Below are 22405 nucleotides of genomic sequence, written 5' to 3'. Positions count from 1 at the left end.
GACGGCGAGCTAATGAGGAAGGGTTCGGGCTAGAGAATTTGACTAAACAGTCCATGACTTATGCCGGTTGCCTCGTTAAAAACCTTAGACTACGAAAAAAAAAACCATCAGGGAAAAATTCTAGCTAGGGCTTAGAGCCAACATATGGTTCCGAGCTCATCGCGCCGATGGTGGGAGTACCGACCTAATCGGGCTTATAGGGCCGTTGGTGGCAATGCCGACCTAACCGGACTTAACTGCCTACCTCGTAGGTCTTATGTCGAGATGCAATCTCGGGCTAACCGGGCCAGAGGTGGCAATGCCAACCTAACCGGACGTAGAGCGTCGGCGGTGGCGATGCCGACCTAACCGGACGTAGAGCGCTGGTGGTGGCAATGCCGACCTAACCGGACTTATAGCGCCAGTGGTAAAGCCGACCTAATCGGACTTAACTGCCTACCTCATAGGTTTTATGCCGAGATGCGATCTCGGGCTAACTGACCGGCGGTGGCAATGCCGACCTAACCAGACGTAGAGCGCCCTGACCGAACATAGAGCGTCGGCGGTGGCGTTGCCAACCTAACCGGACGTAGAGCGCCGGTGGTGGCAATGCCAACCTAACTGGACTTATGGCGCTGGTAGTAAAGCCGACCTAACCAGACTTAACTGCCTACCTCGTAGGTCTTATGCCGAGATGCGATCTCGGGCTAACCGGCCGGCGGTGGCAATGCCGACCTAACCAGACGTAGAGCGCCCTGACTGGACATAGAGCGCCGGCGTTGGCGCTGCCGATCTATCCGGACGTAGAGCGCCGGCGGTCGTGATGCCGACCTAACCGGACGTAGAGCGCCCGTGGTGGTAATGTCAACCTAACCGGACTTATAGCAACAGTGATGGTAAAGCCAACCTAACTGGACTTAACTACCTACCTTGTAGGTCTTATGCCGAGATGCGATCTCGGGCTAACCGGGCCGGCGGTGGCAATGCCGACCTAACCGGACTTAGGGCGCTGGTGGTGGTGATGCCGACCTAACCGGACGTAGAGCGCCAGCGGTGGCGATGCCGACCTAACAGGACTTAGAGCGCTGGTGGTGGCGCTGCCGGCCTAACCGGACGTAGAGCGTTGGTGGTAGCGATGCCGACCTAACCAGACGTAGAGCGCCGGTGGTGGCAATGCCAACCTAACCGGACTTATAGCCCTGGTGGTGGCAATGCCAACCTAATGGGACCTATCACACGACCAATCCACATACATGATCATGATACAATTTACAAACCAAAGTGGCCAAGGGTAGCTCTTCCTCGTGGGTTTGGAAACCGTAGTTTATCCCGACCTTTTGGTCGTAATGGTAGCACGTGTCCTCTTCAGTTATAAGACTGGAACTGAAGGACCTTTGTCCTCTTCGGTATAAGACCGGAGCTAAAGGACCTTTGTCCACTTCGGTATAAGACCAGAACATAAAGTTTATCGACATTGCGGTCGTAGATCGGAGCCTTGTCCTCATCAGTATAAGACCGGAACATAAAGTTTATTGACATTGTGGTTGTAGATCGGAGCCTTATCCTCATCAGTATAAGACCGGAACATAAAGTTTATCAACATTGCGGTCGTAGACCGGAACCTTGTCCTCATCGGTATAAGATCGGAACATAAAGTTTATTGACATTGCGGTTGTAGGCCAGAGCCTTGTCCTCATCGGTATAAAACCAGAACATGCATAAAGTTTATCGACATTGCGGTCGTAGGTCAAAGCATTTTCCTCATCGGTATAAGACCGGAACATAAAGTTTATCGACACTGCGGCCGTAGGTCGGACCATTGTCCTCATGGGTCCGGAGACCAAAATTGCCTACTTAGTAGGGCTTGGTGCCGAGACTTTTCCCGGACTTAACAATGCTGGTGGTGGTAAGGCCAACCTAACCGGGCTTATTACAATTAATACTTGCTGGTAGGATAAATCCTGACCGATAGGTCCACGTGTGCTTTGGTTGCCCGGTGAACTTTCTTGACCGTTTGTCCTTGCTCGAAGCTTGCCCGCTAGACCCTTACCCCTTGCCGAGCATCCATCAAATGGTGGACGAGACGGCTGGCGCGAATTTGATGAGCTTTATGGACGCCTTCAAAGGGTATCACCAAGTCATGATGGCTCATGACGATGAAAGTAAAACTTCTTTCGCGACACCGGATGGTTTATATTGCTACAGAGTCATGTCGTTCGGTCTTCGGAATGTTGGGGCCACTTACCAGCGGATGGTTAACTCCTTGTTCGAGATCTTCGTCAATGCTTCCAGATCATGAAAACATACCAGTTGCATTTGAACCCTAATAAGTGCACGTTTGCAGTTCAGACGGGAAAATTTTTAGGTTTCATGATGACTAAGAGGGGGTTCGAACTAAATCCCTCAAAGGTCAAGGCGATACTTGATATGCAGCCGCCTTCGACCGTTCGGGAGGTCCAACAGCTCACGGGCATGTTGGCCGCCTTGAGCCGGTTTCTTTCTAAGTTGGCTGAGCGGGCTTTACCGTTCTTCAAAGTCTTGAGAAAGGTCAATGGATTCATTTGGGATGAAGAATGCCGGTCAGCTTTTAATGAGTTGAAGGAGTATTTGATGTCTCCAATCGTTTTATCCAAACCGGAACCTGGAGAAGATCTGGAGGTCTACCTCGCTGTATCTGACCGGGCCGTGAGTGCAGTGTTGTGCCGAACGGATCTCGAGTCCGTACAACGACCCATGTATTATGTTAGTCACGCGTTGCATGGCCCGGAACTTCGTTATTCCCGGATGGAAAAAGCAGTGTACGACTTGTATATAGCGGCTAAGAAATTGGCTCCTTATTTCCAAGGCCAATTGATTCGCGTTTTGACTGATCAACCTATCGGAGCCGTCCTCCGAACAGCTTCTTCTTCCGGTCGTCTGGTCAAATGGGCATTGATGCTCACCCAATTTGCCATAGAATATAAACCTCGACCGGCCATTACAGGTCAGACCTTAGCTGACTTTGTTGTCGAGTGCACCGCTCGGGACATGCAGCCCCAAAGCTTGGAAGATCCCGATGCAGCTTTGGTGGGCAATAACTACAGATGGCTCGAGCAACAAGAAGGGAGCCGGAGGTGTATCAGTTTGCTCCCACCAATAATGAAGCTGAATATGAGGCTTTCATCGCCGGTCTCTAGTACGCTCGGGATCTGGGGGCTACCTACATCCGAGTGCAAACTGATTCTACCTTGGTTGTAGGGCAAGTCTTGGGGGAGTATGAGGTCAATGGAGAGAGTTTGCTTTCGTATCGTGATTTGGCGTTGGAGATGTTGAGTTTCTTCCGGGCATACGCTGTTCGACATGTTTCGCGTCTAGACAATGCTGATGCAGATATCCTATCCAAATTGGCACAAGACGCTCCAGAACACATTTCTAAGATTGCCCGGATCGTAGTGATTCCAGCGCCCAGCATCAATCGATTGCTGACCGCTCACATTCAGGCGGAGGAGGAAACATGGATTGCTGACATCATAGGTATTTACGAGATGGAAGATTACCGGACGACACTCAGAGGGCTCGGAAGGCTAGACTCCAAGCCCCCAGATTCCAAGTGTTAGACCGCCACTTATATCGTCGATCATATGATGAACCTTTAATGAGATGCCTAACTAGCTTTGAAGCTGAACTTGTCATGAATGGGCTACATTCGGGCTTGTGCTCGTCCCACCAGGGTGGGCGCTCCTTGGCTCGTCGCATTATGGTCATTGGATATTATTGGCAATCGATACAGCTGGACTGTGAGAAAGTAGCTAAAGATTGTGAAACCTGTCAATTGTATGCACGGATGCCCGGGCATCCCGCAACCTACTACCAACTGGTAAGCACGGTTATCCCGTTCGCTCGGTCCAATTGAGGCTATCCGGGCGTCGTCGTTTCATCATTGTGGCTATCGATTATTTTTCCAAGTGGATTGAAGCGGAGCCCTTAGCCACAATTACTTCACAACAGTGTGCTCGATTCTTGTGGCGGAACATGATATCGCGTTTCGGTGTCCCGGTCCAATTGATAACGGACAATGGACGGCAGTTCTAGGGACAGTACTTTCGAAATTTCTTGGCAACTGTTGGGACCACGTCCATACGATCGTCAGTAGCTTATCCTCAAGGAAATGTCCAGGTAGAAAATGCAAACTGCACCATCCTAGAAGGATTGAAGAAAAAGTTACACTCTGTGGGCCGGAGCTGGGCGGAAGAATTGCCATTTATCTTATGGACATACCGAACGACGCCCAGGGAGGCCACCAAAGATACTCCATTCGCATTAGTATATGATGCAGAGGCTCGTCTTCCGATAGAGGCTTGGATCCCGACCGCGCGGGAGAGAGCATATGACGCCGCGAAAAACGAGCAGTTCCTTATTACGGACCTGGATTGTGTAGAGGAGAAGAGGGACTTAGCCGCCCGCCGAGCGGTTGAGTACCAGAAGAAGGTGAAAACAAGTCGAGATGTGCACATTCGGCCTCGATATTTCCAGGTTGGGGACTATGTTCTACGCCGTAGGGAGGCGAGCCAGCCATTAAAAGGGGAAAAACTCGCTCAAAACTGGGAAGGCCCATATGTCATTTCGGCGGTAGTTGGCCCGGGTACTTACCGGCTGGAAACTACTACCGGAAGACCGATTGACCGGACTTGGAACTCGAAAATTTGGTCTTGTTCCGTCATTAGGGGCATTGCAGCTTTTGCTTTCCTCTGTTTCTTAGGTAAAGTTGGGAGTGGGCACCAACCTGCGTGTTGTTTTGCTCGTCTCAAGTGTCATGTAAAACCGGTCGGAAGATTACGGTCAGTCTGCGAACTGCGCTACCGATCGATAATATCTATGTATAATTTTTCAATATAATATCATTCAGGTTCGTAATAGCAATTAGTCCGATCGACGTGAGTCACATCAGCCTTGAAGATCACCAAGTTGAGCGTTAGAGATCATCTACGTTGACCCGGCCTTGGCCGATGAGGGTGATAACCCGACGACCACAATGTCGCATAAACTTGATCCAGCCACAACCGATGAGGGTAATAACCTGACGACCACAATGTTGCATAAACTTGACTCAGCCCCAACCGATGAGGATAATAACCCGACAACCACAAAGTCGCATAAACTTGGTCCGATTTTAACCAACTTGGACGATAGCCTAAAGACCATAAATTCGAAAGCTAAACGTTCATATAATGCGATCAGATAACGATCGCTGCAACTTGGAAACAAATTCGCAAAGGATATCTTTGATCACTTTCACCCACACTTGTCCCTTGTATGGCTGACAGTGGGGGGGGGGGGGGGGGGGGGGCTGGAAGGAGAAAGAGCTAATAGTGCTAATAGCCAATGCTAAAGTTTAATAAGAACAATAGGCGTTAAAGCAGCAAACCGGAAACCAAATAAACCGAGCGCTAATAAGCACTAAAGCAAGAAACGCACCAGATGGTAAATGTTCGGCTGTTTGCGTTGCGTTTGGTTGTCTGTGCTCGGGATCCATAGTAAAAGGCGCTCGTAAATTAAAAGGCGCTCATAAGTTAAGCCAATTTACTAAACATGCACACCAAATTTCGTTAAAGTGGTCGAAGTTAATTCGTGCATGAAATTACGAAAGGTAAAGTATGAAGGAAACATCAAAATAAAATTGAATTTAAGAGAGTTATGTGCTCGGTACAACAGGACCGAGCTCCCGATCGATAAGTCCGCAAAAACAAAAATATAGGAAAATCAATCTAAGCGCCCGGGGCATCTTTGCTAGCCGTGTCGGTAGGAATGAAACCTTGCCGATCAGACGGACCCTCCTTTTCCGAGTTAAGATCCGTGACACCGGGAACTGGGTCGGAATACGGAGCAGGACCGGGGTCAGGAACATCATCCGGCAGGTTGGCCAGCACAGTCTGAAGGTCTTCCCCTTCGAAAACCTCTTCCATAATCATCTCGGCTTCCTTCCGCATAGCCCGTTGCCCGGAAGCGTAGGCCCAATGACCTAATGACCACACCAGGTCTTCCCCGAGCTTTTTCTTCATGAAAGCTCGAAAGAATTGCTCAGCGGATCCAGCATCACGGCATAGAAAGGCCGCTAGTTCGTCCATGTTGCTCAGGTGAGTTTTCAGCTCATCCTCCTCTTTCCGAGCGATCCGGGCGTCTTTCTCAGCCGCCGACTGGGCTTCCTTTGCAGCTTTCAGCTCTTTTTTCAAGTCGACAATTTCATGATCTCGCCGACTGAGGACCTGCTTCAATGCCTTGGCCTCGTTCGCCAAGAGGGCGCGGTAGTGAAGATCAGTAAGCACGCGGGTCAGCTGCGAAAATCTAGGTTAGGTGCATTGTTTACCGAGTAAGACGACTGAAAAGAGTTAGAGGAAGAGTTAATATGAACCTGAATTATGTCGTGGACCCCACGTTCAGCGACCTGGTTGGGCGTCCAACTCCTCAGGTTGTCATCAGTCGGCAATAGAGCGTTAATTTTTTACATGAGCGAGCTAGTCGGACCCCCGCTCGTCAGGGCCTCGATCAAAGGAGTCTCAGGCGGAAGGCTCGCTCGGCGGCGTCGTTTGAGCGGCACCACTTCCTCAGCATCACTCCCCGCTGCTTTGTCCTTGCTCTTTTTATTGGGGACTCAGATGGTTTGTAGATCCACCCCTGAACCGCGGGGCAAAGCCACTTCGGATGCAGAGGTGAAGTTCCAAGGGGGCGGTCGGCAGGAGCAATCGGATTACCCGCCCCTGTTGCTAGAGATGGTGAGGCGCTAGAAGTTTTCTTCCCGAGCACGGCTTTAGCTCGGAGAGCACGGTTCGAACCGGAGGTGGAGGAAGGGAAACCTCGAGCTGGACCCATACCTGTAAAAATAAGCAAAAGTATCGTTAATCAGTGAACAGTCGGTAAGACAAAGCCCGGTAGTATGGCGAAGAACAACCTTCGTCAATCGGGATACGCGACTGTGAAGGTATGACGGCCCTTGTAATTGCAGGCCGCGGTCTGTATTTCAGCTTCAGATCGTACCGAAGGGGAGGTAGCCGAGCGTTGTTATAAGCGTCCTTCGATCGAAAGTGCTTGTACTCGTAATATTCACAAGAGATATGAGAAGTAACTTCTTGAAGGGCTTGAGTGGGCGGTGGCTGTACTTGTTTCCTAAAATTAGAGGCCCACGTCCTTTCGACTAGGAGGATCCACGGATCGCATTTAATAGAAAAGATCCTGTTTTTCCATCCCCGGTTGTTTCCTAGGAGGTTTGGGATCGAGCAAAGGAACTCCCTGGACTGAGCCATTAAGAACTCTCCTCCCCCCCCCCCCCCCCCCCCCCCCCCCCCCGTGCTTAGCCGCTAAGGGTTTAACGACATATGATAGGAATATTTTTGTAAGTTTTGATGAGCCAAATGTACTATAGATCCCCTTAGATTTTAGGTCTCTAGCTCAAGCATCATAAACCAGAATATCGAGTCAAAGGAAATCTACCATATGAAGAACAAAATTAATTTGGGAAATTAATTTTGGTCCTACGAGTATTCATCCGAGAAAGAAGCATAAAAGAATGGCGTTGCAACAAATAATTGGATGAGCTTAACGGTGAAATGGTAGAAGTCCTTACTTAAAACGATCATACCTGAGATTGATTCCCCTCCAAGGACTTATTTTTTACAAGTCAAGAATTCAGACAAGCACAATGTTCTTAAGGAGCACGATGCGTACAAGAACAATGTTCCCAAGGAGCACAATGTTCTTAAGAAGCACGATGTGTACAAGCAAGATGTCTGAAAAGGAGCACAATGTGAACAAGCACGATGTGTCCAAAGGAGCACAACGTGACCAAATCAGAAAAGCACAATGTTCAAGTCAAACAAGCAAGAAGTGTCTAAGTCAAAGGAGCACAATGTGGCAAAAATGTGAACAAGCACGATGTGTCCAAAGGAGCACAATGTGACCAAATCAGAAAATCACAATGTTCAAGTCAAACAAGCAAGAAGTGCCTAAGTCAAAGGAGCACAATGTGGCAAAGAAGCAAGATGATCAGAAAATGGATAAATTCGAAAGAATTTATTTTGAATCTACCCACATGCCACAAGAGTCCAAAGTTGCCTGAAGATATGATCAGAACGTGAGAAATATTTATGAAGACATGAATATAAAAACTTATCCTAGAAATAAATTCTATCAGAAGAATTTATTTCAAAGATTCGTTGGAAATTCAAATTGACAACAAAAATAATATTTTAAGAAACAACTTGAAAATCAAGTTGAGATAAAATATTATTTTGTCAGGCAAGTTGACAATCAAATCAAAATTGAAGATCTACTGTTGTCAACAATAGCAGGCTATGAAGATTCAAATTTCAAATATCAAATTATCCCACTCCAACGGATATATTTGATTATCTATAAAAGGGACATGAAGACTTGAAGAAAAGATAGAGGTGAATACAAAAAATACACACGGATAAACAAGTGCAAAATTCGAAAAGTGCAATTGCTCAAATATTCTTTAGAGACTTAGTCTGAATAGTCTCAAAAATAGTTGGAGAGAGATACAATTACCTTTGTATTTGTAATTGTTAGAAGAGTATAGCTGTGTGCAAAATACTCTAGTGAGTGTAGCTATGTGCAAAACACTCGTGGTTGCTAAGTGGAGCTGTGTGCAAAACACTTAGTTGGCGTTGAGTATAGCTGTGTGCGAAATACTCGTAGTTGAGTGTAGCTGTGTGCGACACACTCGGAGTTGGGTGTAGCTGTGTGCAAGACATCCGGAAGAAGTGCTTGTGTAGCGCTTATTCACTATTGTAACTGTGTGTGGAAAATAGTGAATTACTCCTAGAAGTGAATGGAGTAAAGTGGACTAGGAAGATTACGCCACTTCCGAACCACTATAAAAAGCCTCTCTCATTTACATACTGCACTTACATAATTTGCTCTATCTATCTATCTTATCCGACTAACCCGTTTACTATTCACAGTTAATCTTAATCATTTGGGTTTAGCATGTTTTTACGTATGTATGTAACTCAAACTTTTCAGGCTTAAATAGTGACTTATTCTAAGCAAGTTTGACGTATTGCATGTGACGTTCGTCATACGGTCGACGTGATACGATATCTTATTTATAGTCTTGAATATTATTGTTACATATTGAGTGAACCATCTCCTTTAAATATTCAAGATATTCATGTCATCCTCACACCTCATTTAAACTTGCTATACACGTGCATGTGATTCAAATTATTAATTGAGCATAACTCTTTACACCTATTTATTCCACTGTGCAGTTCAAGCTAACTCTATTTACTTGTTACTTAGAGTTGAAGTTACCAAAGAGTTATTACTTGTGAAAAAGCTTGAAAGTCTATTCACCCCCCCCCCCCCCCCTCTCTAGACTTTCACCACCCTATCGGGACCAACAACATAGATGAAGTTGAATAACTCCATCGTGCATACTGCATTGTGCCGGGCGCAAATTTGCGGGAAGCATGGAATGATTAGGTGGGTGTTTGGGCAAATTTGTCCCGGTAAAACCCGGAAGTAGCCAAGAAAGGCGGTCAAGAAGGGGGAGAAGGGGAAGGTGATCGAGGCCTTCAGGGAATCGTAATGAAGCCCGATACATTTGCCCCGATGGCGCTCCTTGACTCCCCCGGAGGATCTCCGGGTGTTGAACGCTACTCGTCCGTTGCTTCATTGGTGGTCAGTAGACACTTTTGCCGATCGACGCTCTCGCTGTTGAGGAAGACCATTTTTATCTCCTCTTCGACCGTTGCCGGAGCGTCCCTTGCGGCGGCCCCAGACAAAGCTCCCACTGAGCGGGGTGACAAGTGGGGGTCGGGCCCGATCCCCAGCGTGCGGGTTGGCGTTTCTGGTTCGTCAGGTGCTGAGGAAGCGCCTGTGACAACCCAAAATTTTATTTTATAAATTCGGTTTTAAGAAATTCCAAAATAGCCATTTTTCACTCTATAAAACTTTTTGAGATAAACTTCGTATTTGAATAAATTATTTTGGGTTACATTTTACGTGAATTCAGCACCGGAAATTATTTTAATTCAAAAATCCTAAATTCTCGGGTACATTGCGTACCAAGTTTTTGACCCGAAAGTCAATCTGAGTGAAACCGGGAGCACTACAAGAAATCTTTCATTTCCCGACGAAAATTTTAACGACGCTCTAAAAAACGTCGCTAAATATAACAGTTAGTGACGTTATATTAAATAACGTCACTATATATTTGGGTAAAGACAATAATTTTTTTTTGTAATATTTACTGACGAAATATAATTTTTTTGTCGATAAAGATATAGATTCAATGACGTTTTATAATAAGTGTCCCTAAATATTTTGTTTTAAAAATCAATTTTAGCATAAAACGTCGGGAAAAGTGAAAATATTTGGTGGGAAAAATTTTTATCACTTGGCGCCATTAAGAAAGAATATCTTCAGAAATTTAAAAAAAAAATTGTGTAAAAATCTTCCAACTTCGCCTCTCTACACTACCCTAGCAGCAGTACGCAGTACAAAACACACCATCGCCATTCGCCACTCCGTGACACCATCGCCATTCGCCTTCATCAGCACCGCTCCGTGACACCATCGCCATTTCCACTGCGAGAAGAGTGTTGTCGTTTCTGCAGCGGCGTCGCACTATAGAAGGAAGAGAGGTGACGCTGAAGATCCTTTAGAATGGACCATAGCCATTTCCATTGACCTCTAAGCCAGTGAATTCACTAATTTCTTTCCGCTTGCAGGTTAGTTATTTAGAATGAATTAGATCCTTTTAACTTTGATAATTTCATGTGTATTTTGCTGTTCTCATAGACTAAAGAGGCCTAAGAACCCGTGTCTCTGGTTTTCCCCTAATCTCACTGCAGTATAATGAAATTTTCTTTGCTTTTAATTTCACTATTTTCCCCTCATCTCATCACTATTTTCTCTGCCTTCATCTCTGCAAACCCCAGTGGAAGTCTTCCAAAAGGACCCAAGCTTACAAGAGAAGATTCATGTCCAGGTAAATACAAACCCTAATCAACTAATCTCCACCAAGCATCCATGTATAAACTCTATTTTTGGTATCATTTGGGTAATTTTTTGCTCTCATTAGTTAGAATAGGATAGCTTTCTCTGTAATTTCTTTAAAAACTTTGTTGTGATTTGTTTTTTATTTTATATATATATATATATATATATATATATATATATATATATATATATATATATATATATATATATATATTTATTTATTTAAATTCATTATGAATTACTCATATGAAGGTTAGGAGTTTAGAAATTTAAGAGTTCCCTTTTCTCATGATTTGGTGTTTAATATGCAAAATCTGAGCTAGCTAGGGTTTTGTTTGGGTGAAAATATTGTGATCTAGGGCTTGGATGCTTGTTTAAGTTGAATCCTACTTAATTATTGGCTCACAGTAAAAATGTATCAAGGATTATTAGCTTGATGCCTAATGACTTGCATCATATAGTTTTGCTGACCCTAGTACATACACAGGATTAACCATAGGATGATCCCAACCTGCAGTTACAACACATATTTATTAATAAGCTTTGTCATTGAATAGAACAATTACTGAGATTGTGACCTAACCAATTTTTGTTTAAGGTAAATTTCTTAGGAATTCACTTCTCTGTGGAGGGTTACCATTACACCATTACCGCCTTACAGGGTTCCAGCTCAGCCACAAAATCTGAAAAACCAACTAAAAATTATTGTAAATGCAGTTGATTTGTTTCTTTCATTTTTCAATTAACATTTTTAGATTTTTGTTTCTAGATAATCAGGATAGCTAAACAAATGTTCTACAGAAAAGGTCCATACTTTGCTGTATCATTTATTGTTTGTATTTGTTTCGCTGAGCATTTACATTATGTAATGGTTGTATTATCAAGGATGTTAGTACTTCTTGCTAAGATCTCGTTTTGTTTTCAGGCAATTGACCCGAGAACTCGCATGGTTTTATTTAAAATGTTGGACTGTGGTGTGTTTCATGATATCATCAATGGCTGCATTTCAACTGGTAAAGAAGTATGTCAATGTGATTTTGTTTGCCAAGTTTGCTTCTTAGTTATATTTTCCTGTAAGCTGTCCACTTGAATTGATGTCACCTGTTTTTTTCAAACAGGCCAATGTTTACCATGCTACAAAATCATATGGGCAGGAATTTGCAATCAAAGTTTACAAGACTTCAGTCCTTGTATTTAAGTATAAAATTATTCTAAGCGTTTAATTCCTTTCTACTAATCTTATCTTTATGTTGATTTCATAATTATGATTGATTTTGTCTTCTACTAAGCATAGAACTAGTGAAAGTGTGCATAATTATTATTGATTTTATCTTCTAGATCTAAGCTTATGAAACTAAACTGTGCACACTTTTACTAGTTTTAAGATGCTCTGTTGATCTCATTTTCTCTTAGATTTTCTACAAAAATGCTGTTTTATTTTGTTGCCTTAATCATAAACATATGTTTGCTTCATGTTGTGCTTTTTGAAATTAGTTGTTTGTAAGACTGTGTTTTTGTAAGGTTGTTAGTTGCTAGTTATATGGGCCATAGTGATTGGTATAGTTGTATTACTTTCAGGAAGAAGTGTCATTCCCCTATTATATCAGCATAGAACACTGTTAATTTCCTTACATGATTCATTTACTGAAAGTGCTTCTGCAACTGCAGGCTCAAGGCAGTTGGAATAAGGTGCCCAACTCCACTTCTTTTGAGGTTGCATGTTCTGGTTATGGAATTCATAGGTAAAAACTGACTATAATGATTCATGAGGCTCATTATGATTTATAATGTGTTTGTTTATTTTGAACTTATATTATACTTAATATTTTGTTAAAATTTAAAACTTATATATATATATATATATATATATATATATATATATATATATATATATATATATATATATATATATATATATATATATATATATATAAAATAAAAATTGAGGCATTAAGATTGCTTTTGTAAAATTAATGCAATGATTAATTTAGGATATTATGGTCAGGTTAATCCCTCCATGAGTACCTGTGTCTATCTGGGCTTTGAGGCTGAAACATCCTTGAATATTGCTCTGCTCGTATTTAATTTGAGGACTAAATGTGAGCTTTTCTCCCACATTTACCTCCCCATTTTCTTCTTGGATACCTGTATACACAAACATGCATGCATAGACGCATACATACATTTATTATTATTGGTTGTTGGTCTGGGTGGTGAAATAGAAAGGGGAAAGATCACTTCTATTAGAGTGGCCAATTGCAATTTATGTTTTCTTTATAATTGAATTCATCACAGTGAAGGTGCAGTAGTCATCTTTTGAGTAATTTTTGTGATTTTATTTCTATAGTCTAGTTGATGGTCTTATTATTTTTCCAATTGCATATTGTACTGTTTAGATTATCCAGCAGATGCTGGAACACTGGTTGACTCTCATATTGCAATCTATTAATGTTCTTAGTGTTCTCTGCTAGATAAATCTTTGCTTATTTTTCATTGATTTATTTTCTTAGGTTGCTTGATATGTATTTGGATCCGGATCCCATGAATGACAAAGAGCCCATGTTTGCAGCTGTTGTTCACCTACTACACAACCATGGAGATATGCTGGACCCATTATATACACATTACATCCTTGTAATTCAATATTATACTATAAAATATAAAATGTATATATTCTCTTATTTTGAACATTTAATTGATGCTAAAATATTTTATTTTCAATTACATGAAACTGTTGTATAAATCTTTTTATATACAAGCATATGTAAATATCATCAATTGTTAAAAAAATTGCAAATATCTCCAAATATAAAATTTTGCGATCACAACGAATATGGAAAATATGTCAGTAAATGTCTTTTTACTGACAAATTGTTATTTTGTCATCAATTAATTTTTTTTAGTGACAACATAATAACGTACACAATCGTCAATAAAATAACACATTTCATTTTTCGTCACCAATTAAATTTATTCATGACAAGCATAATTGTGTAGAAAACGTCAGTAAAAACACATTTGCTGACGAAATATTTTACTTCGTCACAAACTATTACCGACGTTTTTGTTAATATTTCGTTTCAAAAAGTATGTATTCCATGACATTATCAAGACCATGTAAAAACGTCAGTAATCGTAATATTTTATGACGAAAAATTAACTTCGTCAGTAATACCTTTCCATACGCCGCTAACCCGACGGTCCGGGTGACGTTTTTATTTCGTCAGTAAAGACATTTGGCGACGTATTTTTATTTTTACCGACGTTTAAAAAACGTCGCTAAATGTTAACATTCTTGTAGTGGAGAAATCTAAACTAAGTGGTTGTCTAGAAAGTATTTTTGGAAAAATGTATTTTTGACCCCAAACTATTTAAAATCTCATTCCTAGACTATGGTTCATGTTGCATGATAGACCACAGGCTTGCCTGATATTTTGTAGAACTCAACCAAATTACTATTTTGCCATCAACCAATCATTGGTGATCTACCTAGGGTTTTGCACCCATATAAATAGAACCCTCTCATCTTGTTTCTCCTGATCCTCTTCATTTCCCTCTCCATTTTCTAAGCTCTGTAGAAGAAAGGAAGCAAAGGCAGTAAGTTCCACAATCTCTATTCATCCATTTCATTCTCAGACCTTGCATTATCCACCTTCCATCTCTGAGTTGTCTTAAACTTAGTGTGTATCTATGTTTGCTTGAGGAAATAGGTGGTGAAGGAGGGTAACACCTGAGATAGAAAGGAAAGGGAACCACACAAAGAGAAGGAAGAGCAAACAACAAAGGTATAACCCCATGGACTCCCATCTTAAGTTTGGCTCTGTGAAACCATTGTTTTATAAGTAGAAATGAGTAGAAATGCTAGATCCTTGAAGTGTTTGAGCTATTAAGTGATCTATTACTTGTCTATGATGTGTTGTTGATGTTTTGGATGTGCTAGAATTGTCTGAAAATATTTTGCAGATGAGAAGAAATCATCTGGTGCACAGGTAGTGTGCACCAGTAGATTCACCGGCCCCAGCCAACGGCCCAACAAGGGGACCGTTGGCTAGAGTCATGGCCAGCCGGGCCTAGGGAACGGCCCTAGGAGAGGGTCGTTGCCTAGAGCCAGCGAAATGGCGGTTTGAGGGGCGAACCTAGTTGAGCCCCGCCCCAAGGTCTGTGAAGTTGTTCCTTGTGCAGTGGCCGGGCCCTTGCGGCTTAGCTACGTGTCGTTTCGAACCAGGTATCACGGGCCCTTGCGGTTCGGTACCTCGGGGTCGTCTTGATACACGTTTTGGCTTTGATTTCGTTGGTTTTGGTTAAGTTTTGAGCTATTTATGATTGTTTTTGTAAAAGAAATTGTTGCAGAAGTATTTGGTTTCATTCACTGTTTTTGGACTTATGAATTACCAGACTTGTTTCAATTCATGAGTTGAGCATGATATTTTATTTTTGTAAATAGAAAAGCATGAGCCTAAATGGTTGGTTTTCGCTAGCAAAGCATGCCTAAAGTATTTACAATAAATTGTTGAAGTTCACTGCCAAGTTCATAATGTTGAGTATGTTTACTGTGAGTATATTTTTGAGTTCAAATAGCATGCTAACTACTTGCTAAGTGTATTTGAGAAGATTTGTTAAGTTATGAGTTTCAAGCATGTTTTATTGAATTGTTGAGTTTCACAACGAATAGAAAGTAGAAGCATATGGTTACAGTAAATGCCATTTTGAGCATATCACGTTTTAAAAGTGCATAAGTGGCCAACGTGAGCCTAAGTATTATTTTCCAAATATCTCATTTCCATGTAGAGCATCTTTATCTTGTCTTTTGAGAATGAGTTGAGAAGTATGTGCATTTCTTTTTGCATAAGTTAAATGTTGCATATATGAGATGCATGAGTGATATATCTATATATAACTATGGTGAGGAAAACCTTGTTTTAGAGGACCCGTTTGGACTATGTCCTCTTGGGAAGAAAGAAATGGACATTGCGGTCTAAGTGTATGTAACGCGGCATATTCCCACGTTACAAGGTTGGAAATTTCCAGCCAAGCTTGGAATCCTGGTCAGGGGGTGTGCACACTAAAAGTTCGATACCTAATTCCACAGAGATGAGTTTAGAACCAAGAGAGTGGTTCGGTGGATGAGATTGAGCATAGGTCGGCTAGAGGTCGTACCGGGATAGGTTCGTTCACGCTACGGTGAAGTTCCTACCTTATCCATTTGTAAAGAAAGCGAGTCATTGTGACTCTAAGAAAGCGAGTCATTGCGACTCTAAGAAAGCGAGTCATTGCGACTCTAAGAAAGCGAGCCATTGCGACTCTAAGAAATGAAAGCAAGCGAGTCCTTGTGGCTCTAAGAAACCTCCACAGAAAAGTATTCTATTTTCAAACGAGCGTATAAGTATACTTATCCTATAGCATCCTAATGCATTTGAGTATAGTATTGCACGAGATTACATAATGAGTATGTTTGCACGAGATTGCATAATGAGAATGTTACACGAGATTGCATAATGAGAATGTTGCACGAGATTGCATAATGAGAATGTTTGCACTAGATTGCATAATGAGAATGATTAACCGAGATTGTATATTGAGTATGATTGCCTTAGTTGCATATTGATGTCTTATATATCTAGTTTGCATGATGAGAACTCAAAAGCATGAGAACAATTTCTTATTGATTGATAGTATGCAATTGCTTGATAGCATGAGATCATCATGATGAGTTTTGCTATGATGAATATGTGTTAGAGTGATTATGTTGATAAGTATTTATCGTTGAAGCATGCCTGTTGATATTATAGGTTGCGAGCATATAGAAAGCTTGTAGTTTATCTTAAAGTTGTGTAAGTGTTGAGATTGCTTGATTTGAGAATGTGAGCAAATGTTTTTCCAAAGTATATAATGTAGTATTTTACAGGGTTGAGTGTGGTTATACTTAGCTTCGTGCTAACGGGTGTTTTCTACTTGTCTACTTGTTGTTTTGCAAAACCCCTTTCAGGTGGGCCCAGCGTTTGAGAGTTGTTCGAGTTAGACTAGTTTAGTAGATCTAATAGTCTAAACTCTGTTTATCTTTATGATGTTTTGGTTGATGGATTGTAGACTTATGTTATTTATGTTTGGTGATAGACACCAGGGTGTTTTTCCCCAAGTGGCTTTAATTAAGTAATTTCAATTTTAGTTCGACTTGATGATTTAGTTCTATCCTTAGCCTGTGCAATCACCGTGGAAGGGTGGTTGTGGCGGTGACATTCCCACTAGTTTGTTATTTAAGTTTGTTTATCCGCTGCTTAGTTTATCTTAATTTGGTTTTTAGAACGGTAATTAATTTTAAGAAAAGTAGGGTGTTACAGCGCTCGTGTGGTCTGAAGCCTCTCTCTCGTCGCTCAATGATTCCCCGGAATGTTCGGAGGCCTCTGCCGCGTCCCCAGCTGCAGGTGACGATGGGGCACCGAGAGTTGCCTTAGACGACTCTTCAATCATTTTTTCCTCGCTATCGATCTCCATGTCGTCGTCGTAATCCGCAACGGAAGCGTTTTGACTATCCGAGCTCGACATTATCCTTCATAAAGGATAGGGCGGCGTTTCAGAGGAGAGGATCGGGTCGTGATAACCCGAGACAAACGGGGTGAAAGGAATATAAACCGGGGAAAACCAAGCTAATGAAAATAAAAAGCAATAAAAAGGAGGAATGCGAGCTTACCGATCGGATTGATCTTGTAGAAGTAAAAACGGGAGTGCTCGAGCGCTTGCAGTATAGTTGGCTCGGGAACGTCTGAGTGGTTTCTACAGCGGTGAAAGCATAGAAAGGAGGCCACACACGCCTATTTATAGATACGTATTTGGCGGGAGTTGCTTAGCATAGCCAAGACGTTCTCTCGGATCACGAGGTAGCCGCAGGGCGGAACGTGGTCATTGTGTCATCAAGTTAGCCACGTGGGTGGATCGGTCTAAGTTCCGAGTGATGATGTTATCTCTTAGCCTAGAACGTCTTCTCGGAGCCGTCGAAACGATCCAGGCTGGGGGGGACTCTTGGTAGGATAAATCCCGACCGATAGGTCCACATGTGCTTTGGTTGCCCGGTGAACTTTCTTGACCGTTTGTCCTTGCTCGAAGTTTCCCGATCGATGCTTGTTGCCCGACTGCTTACCTGACTGATTACCTTCCCGACCCCTTTAACTTGGCTTCGGAATTAAGAAGGAGCTACGTGTCATCGTTAGGGGTAAGCAAGAGGCTAGTCTTAGGTGGAGACACGTGTGTGACACGTGTATTACATGTTGATGCCTCGGAGGGAATGAACTTAGCTTCTTCCGTTATAAATACTAGGCAAGGACCATGATGAAGGGACTTTTGGAAGATCAGAGAGACTTAGCCCAGAGCTGCCCAACCGCCTCCAGTCGGCCCTCGAGCTAGGTTATTTAGACTACTCCTAAGTCCACGTGTATGAACACTATCACTTACTATTACAATTTTTCTAAGTATAAGTATGTAACTTATACAATTTGTTAGGACTATTCGTCTATTCTAACTAAATACAACGCTACAACTAATACAATTTACAATTTTAAAATTAGTCTAACAATTTACAAATTCTAAAAACGTTTATTCTGCAATTTCCAATGCTTGTCAGCCACTCCTTCATTCCATCACTTTGCTTTTCTTTTATCTTTTCATAGTACTAAGATTTGGGAAACTGCTCATGCACTGCCATGCTCACACTACACAGCCACCGTCCACATGCACCCAACCCTTCTCCTTAATGACGCGAGTTGCTAGTGTTCACTTAACCGGTGCTAGCAGTTTCGATCGGCAAAGTCGGAAAACCAACGTAGCTCTTGTACAGATTTGGACACCAACGAGGATAGGTGAGGTTGGGAGGGTGACCGGAGCAGAGCATATCAATGGACTCGGAGCTCACTCTTATGCTCGAGAAATGATTCTTGAAACCGGGTACAAAATACTAGCTTCGAGAAGATGATAAGCTTGCGAGATCGAAAACTCATATACCACGATCGGTTCGACTGTAATTGAACTCAATGGTGGTCTTGGAGACTTACACATGAGACATGCTCGGAGAAAAGCGGTTGGGCTCTTGCACAAAGTTTAGACCGGGAAACAGTACAGTTTATAAAGAGAGGTCGGTGATCGTCATGAATGCGGCGAGTTATCCGATCCGTGCTGATTGTAGGAACACCGAATAATTTTGACAACAGCCTTGGTGATCTTTACATGGTCTCCGATTATCATTCTCATCTTCCCCTACTTATCATTGGGCCGGGGGGATTTGATGGAACTGGACTTTTTGTATACTGCATTTGGAGTCGGGAATTACTCAGCCAAGTAGATGTACTTGTTGATGGGGGGAAATAATGATTTCCCGTGTACTGCAGAGCTTTGGTTTCCTCGACAAGTTGTTGTTCCATGATCGGTTTCCCAACCTCCTCACCGCTCTGGGGTGCTCGGGAACTCGGCAATGCCGTCTGATCACTTGTAATTTGCTTGACCCGGCTAAGCTAGTGAAGGTGAACGGATACATGTTTACATGTTAAGTTGCTCGGGAAGCTTACTTGCTATCGTTCCAGGAAATCACAATATAATATTAATCTGACCGGGCTCTGGACTCGATGGTACGTACTATCGGAGAGGATAACGCGATGCATGTTACTCAGCTTCAGAATTCCATAAAAGCAATGGAAACCGATCTCCCATTCGCCAAAGAAAACAGCCTAAAACTAAGGAATTCCGACCACCAGCCCCGCAAATTAAAGGTCGGGGGATTCGACCGCTACTCTTGGAGAGGTTGACGCTGGCTATGGCGTTTAGCATCCGAGTCAAGGAGCTCGAGAAAAAACGGGTTGCCCACCTGATCATTAATGCATTACAGTCGGTTACTGGCCTATACATAATACATGTTGTTGACTCACCAGATGCTTTTGCTTGTTCCTTTCACTGCTCGAAAACGGGTTTTTGGTGATTGCTTTGATCACTAGTCACTACAAGAAAAATGCATATAGACAACACTAGAAAGACAACAGTTTTTAAGAAAAGTGTTGTCTTTTGTATAAAAGACAACAATTTGGTCCAAAACCGTTGTCTTTGATGCAACACTTTTGTCAAAGACAACGGTTTTTACTTAACCGTTGTTATAAGTGTGTTGTCTTTGTGCATTTTGTGAAAAGACAACACCACAACGACAACGGTTGTCTATGTGCGTTTTTTTTAAAATAAGACAACGGTTTTTTTAACTGTTGTCGTTGGTGTGTTGTCTTTAAGCGGACTGGAATACACAACACTAGAAAGACAACGGTTTTAAACAACCGTTGTCTTTGTGCGCTCTTTTTTAAAAAATAGACAACGGTTTCGTTGGTGTGTTGTCGTTAAGCGCACTCGAATACACAACACTAAAACGACAACGGTTTTGTATAACCGTTGTCTTTGCATGTTCTTTATTTGTTTAAGACAACGGTTTTATTTAACCGTTGTCTTTGATATGTTGTAGTGTATTTGAATAAACAACACTATAAAGACAACGGTTTTAAAAAACCGTTGTCGTTGCACATCATTATATAACATGTATATAAAATAAAAACAAAGAAGTTAACTAGAAGAATCAAACCTATGACCTCGTGCTTAACAAATACAAGGTTTTACCAACTACACAACACAAACTTTTATATCTTAAGGTGCAACATATGGTATATAACTGGGTTTCTTCTGTGTTGTTTGTGAAAACCAAGACAACTATTTTAAATGATAATAGTTGAAGAATTCCCCCCAGGAAGAATAGAACTTGAGACCTCTAACATAATAAACTAAGCTAAACCCACCAAGCCACCACAACACTTACGTATTCAAGCGCAACATCTAGTATATTACCAAAATAGCTCTATTTTCGTTCATATTTAATTAAATATAAAATTATTCACCAAAATTTCAAAGTAAATTCATTAAAGTTTTATTTTCAATTATATTACAATAAAGGCCAATCTATGAATTCAAAATAATAATAATAATTATCAAGTATAAAAAACAATATGGGGTGGTGTTCATAATGGTGCGGTATATATGATGTGTAGGGGTTTAGGGCGGTATATATGATGGGGGACGGGGTTGGTAATCGACTATTCCGGCTAGCGCATGACTAACAAGGTTAGCTATATGTTGGTAATTGACCCTTACGGCTAGCGCATGACTAACAAGCTAAGGTTAGCTATGTGTTGGTAATCGACCCTTCCGGCTAGCGCAAGACTAACAAGGTCGAAACTGTACGTAATCGACCCCTCCGACATGCCTGGAACACGTTGAGAATAGATATGAAAGAGTAGTTGATTGATGCCGTACAGTTTGCTATATCCCATTTCTTTTGCCGCGATCTTAATTAATTAGCTCTATGTTCATAATTACCAAACTATATATTCATAATTTTTGAATTGAAATGCATATTCATAATGATTGAATAACTCTGATCTATATTCACAATTACAGAACTTTGTGTTTATAATTTGCGATGTTCATATTCCCAAGTGTTTATAACTATACATTTTAGAAATTGTGAATCAAGAATACAGATTATGAATATGAAGTATAGAAATTATGAATTTATTGTATAAAAATTATTAATCTATACAACTGTATTTAAATTAGAAATATACTGTATAGAAATTATGAATCTACATTATAGAAATCTATGAATTTCGTGTTCTGTACCTATATACCCGGTTTTATTTTAATTGACCGGATGTAGCGACTCAAGTAATTAAACTAATATTTTGTTACGAAATTTCCCTCTAATTAAGCTAAGGCAAATTAAAATTTTCCCCTAAGTCAAAATTTCCCTCTAAGACAAAATTGGGAATTTTTTGTCTTCCCTCTAAGACAAAATTACGCAAAGGTCGTAGGTTAGTCCAAAATTTCCTCTCCTTCAGTTCGCCGACCGCCAGTCTCCGCTAACAACTCGTCCGTGTCAGTGGGGTTTTTGCCAGTCGCCGACCGTAGGTCTCTGCCAACAACACCAACGATACAGCTCGTCCGTAGGTCTCCGCCAGTCGCCGACCGCCACTAGCCATCTCCGCCGACCGTGTACCGTCGCCGCGTCCATGCTTCGACGCCGTCGCCAAAGCCCAACCTCTTCCGCCATCGCCGCCGCCATCCTGTGTCGCCGTCGGTCCAGCTGCCGCCGCCGTGAGGTATCCAAGTTATTTTAAGATTGTATCGAAATTTCCCCCTATAATCTGTCAACTTTATCGAAGCTAGGTCTGATTGTATCAATGTGTGTATCAATACAGTATTTGTTTTTTTGTGTGAAAATATGATAGAAATTTAAATTATGATCTCTGGGTGTGATTATTGATTTTTTCAATCTACTCTTGCATAAGAAAGAAGTTGTTTATGCTTGTTCAATCTACTCTTTCTGCTTCTCCAGAAACTTGTTTATGCTTGT

The 22405-nt window shown here is 41.8% G+C and overlaps 1 long non-coding RNA gene across 1 annotated transcript; it reads left to right on the top strand.

The window, feature by feature from the left end:
• Positions 1 to 11962: 11962 nt before the first annotated feature.
• LOC109190463 lies at positions 11963 to 12721 on the top strand. The gene is made up of 3 exons (XR_002055706.1): positions 11963 to 12001; positions 12099 to 12178; positions 12649 to 12721. It is a non-coding gene; the product is annotated as an uncharacterized LOC109190463 (long non-coding RNA).
• The last annotated feature ends 9684 nt before the right edge of the window (positions 12722 to 22405 follow it).

This window comes from Ipomoea nil, unplaced genomic scaffold (assembly GCF_001879475.1).
Source record: "Ipomoea nil cultivar Tokyo-kokei standard unplaced genomic scaffold, Asagao_1.1 scaffold0202, whole genome shotgun sequence".
NCBI lineage: Eukaryota > Viridiplantae > Streptophyta > Magnoliopsida > Solanales > Convolvulaceae > Ipomoea > Ipomoea nil.
The sequence above is the reverse complement of the archived record's forward strand: the minus strand, read 5'-3'. Positions and strand labels throughout refer to the sequence as shown.